Here is a 3,424-nt window from a genome sequence, read left to right on the forward strand (position 1 = left end):
TAGTATTCTTTTTAGCTCTATCCCTATTTTTATGAAGTAAAGAAAGAGAGTGAGCGATTTTATTTATCTGCTAGCTTTTTTGCGCTAAATAACAATATATAAATAATATATAAATAAAAGTCTTTGTATAAATAATATATCTTTGCACTATATACGTAACAAACGATATTACAGTAACAAATGTAATAAACACATTGAAACTACCGATATTGAAATCATTCGTTGCTATTGTAATTTGTCAATTATTAACGACAATAAACCTGCTCGGTCCGGCTACTAATTTAATTATCACATTTCACAAATGCACCTGGCATTGTAATCGCTCATAATATTGTCGCCGAGCGCATAATGTTCTATGGTAAGCGAATCGGCATTTAACGCGTCGCGATTTGATGTGGCACTCAAAACGACTGACAGAATTAACCATGAATCTTTCAACTTCCCCAAATTATTTGGAAGTATATTCTCGAACGTCGATAAAGGAGCCTTTTGTGCAATTTTCAATAGATGCAAAAGACATTAAAAAGTTAATTCCAACGATAGAAGGTGCTCTAAAGCACGCTAGATAATAAAAGTATATAAAAGATTATCTTCTTTTTATTTTTTAAAAGTTGAAGCGTGATCTATGTTATCAACTATCAGTACGAAAACTGGTATGTTTCTGTGTAGTCACACGTTTGATAGCGCCACATGTACATACAAAGAAGAATATTATATATCAACATTTATTCGATGCGCAATTATAAAATTAATTATTGTTAAACTTTCTTCTTTCACTCGCCTGATATCAGTGATATTAGATTTTGACATCCTTTTTATTTATTAAATTTTAATACTCATTGTTTCTTTATTATAATATAACGTTTACAAATTTGATGATACCGACGTTATCATTTTACTATCAATTTACGATGCAATATCATAGTCAATTAAATGAAAAATTTTAATTCAACGCCTATGCTAAGATTGCAGGCGTCTGGCATATTATTGCGACGATATCGACTTGTGCATGTTCGTTTTATATCGTGAGATCGAACACTTTTCCATGAATACCAACAATCCATTAATGAAAACTTCATCAACGTCGGAATAATTATGTCGCTGCACACGACAGCTGTCCCATTTCCGCAAATTGCCTAGCAGCGGTTGTGATTTAGAACCATGAATTAAATATTGCGTGATATGTGTGTGTGTGTGTGTGTGTGTGTGTGGGGGGGGGGGAGAGAGAGAGAGAGAGCAAAACGTTATAATCCTTCACGAAACGCGTTAGAATACTTGTACTCGTGTGCGTCAGACATATAAGATATATCAACGAATTGAATTATCCGAGCTTATGAAAATATAATTATATATTGGAGCGATTAATATGGGTCTATTAAAATAATTATGTTTTAATATGCAATAATTGTACATTGCCACACCGACCCACGAATATAATGTAACATGGGACGCGAGTTACTCTCGGTCACAAAGAGAAGATAGAATGAATTAATTTTATCGTAACGAATAAATATTATTTAAAAAAAAACTCGATGAGGTTGCCGTCGCATAGGTAAAAAATTAGCGAAAAAATGCATACAACGTAGAATGCATAAATTCACAAATTGTAAGAGTTGGACGGAAAAAATGTATCGCTAGCAGCATAAAAGCATCACATAATTAAAGTTAACTAGAAAAAAATATTTTGTTATATTTTTTTATAAATTTCGTGTAACGCGTACGTATGTATGCGTGCGTGTGTATACGTGTGACGAGTAGAAATAAATAATCGGCACTATTTCGAAATCGCTACGACATCATCGCGTTTAAACGACACACTTAAATGGCGCAATCGACGATACGGGGAAACGAGGGTCGCGCGGCTATAAATGCATGCGCGGCCGTAATGAAGATGCAGCCGACGCGCACCATACGTTGGATGCAATTGCGCATTACGCGACGTAGCGCAGAGCGCGTCGGGGCCGGGGCAGATAATTAGATTATACTTTGCAGTGCGCGTTGGGACCGGGCATTATCGTTATCGTCATGGGAGATGACGGCTGGTGTACGTCGCGGATAATCCCTGTTATTTTCAGTAACGCCGGCAATTCGTCCGACGTTATACTGAGTGCTTGCAAAATTAAAATCCCTGCTGTTCCCGTTAGAAGCACTTGGTGCTACCATATAAGAGAGATACGATTACACATAGGGAAAAAAGATGCTTTTGGCCGGACGCGGAATAAAAAAAAGAAAGTAATTGATTTAATGCACGAATATCTCCGAAGCACGGAACAAACTTTTTGAAATGAATAAAAAATGGCCAATGTATTTGCATTGGTGAGTCTTCAATCGCGAAATAATGAAAAACGTTCTATTTTATATATTTTTATGACATTTACAAAGCGTATAGCGTCAGAAAAATTTTGATTAGAATGAGAAAACCGTGGTTTTCGACTTGGATAAAAATACATTATATTTTAGTCTTAATTAATTGCCAATTTGATTTTTTATCGTACTAGCGAGAACTTGAATTGCAGTAAAAACTGTGCAATCTCGAATTTTTACGCACGTTATTCGTATTGGTATTTGTATTCCTACTAGCTCCTTTCTTTGTCTATTTATCTATTAGATTCATTCTTTGAGCTTAATTAATTTTTTTGTTGATATATTAATTTTTACAACTAAATAAATAAGTAAAAACAATAAATTACGTATTTTGTATTCAAATTTTCAAATTAACAATTTAGAAGCGACAGAAATCAACAGAGACTATTAGAATTGTCAAAAATATTAGTTAAATCTTAATTGTAACTGGTGTCGTTTATGCAAATTGTCAGCGTGATCCGTCTCGCTTAACGAAGCAATTCATTTGATGCACGAGTAAGATGAAAGAGAAACGTTTGAATAAAGCGAAATGCGTTTGCATAACAATTTTATTTGAGTGATCTGTCGAATATACATAGAAAGGGGGCCCGAGACGGATAAGCCAACGGCTTTGCGCGTCGTTGGACGGAATTGCACGCAAGTAACACGAATCGTCGGAAGATTCGAGGGCAGGGAAAATAGTGGATTCTTTTCTCGACGCTATCCAACCACCGTCCTCCTTCTCAGAAGATTGAACAGGAGTGCTGAATCGCACCGAATGTCTGGGCAAAGGAAGCGGAGCGCCGCGGGGATTCGCAAATTCACCGTGAAATCTTCTGCAAACGGAAGTAAGGTAACTCATTTCCGTTTCATCGGGACTTTCTGCGGCGTTAAAAGAGCTCGCTCCGTGAGGGCGGAAAACGCGAGGGGTCAGACCGAAAAGGGAGTGAGGAAACGGGCGGATTAATTAACGTAACGTAATTACGGCGCGCATTGTGCAGCGACGTCATGACGCTTTGGGGTTGCGAATGAAAGGATCAGAAAACTTCAGCCCTTTTCATCTCTCCAGGACTCCGATGTC

The sequence above is a fragment of the Solenopsis invicta genome, chromosome 16, assembly GCF_016802725.1.
Source record: "Solenopsis invicta isolate M01_SB chromosome 16, UNIL_Sinv_3.0, whole genome shotgun sequence".
Taxonomy (NCBI): Eukaryota; Metazoa; Arthropoda; class Insecta; order Hymenoptera; family Formicidae; genus Solenopsis; species Solenopsis invicta.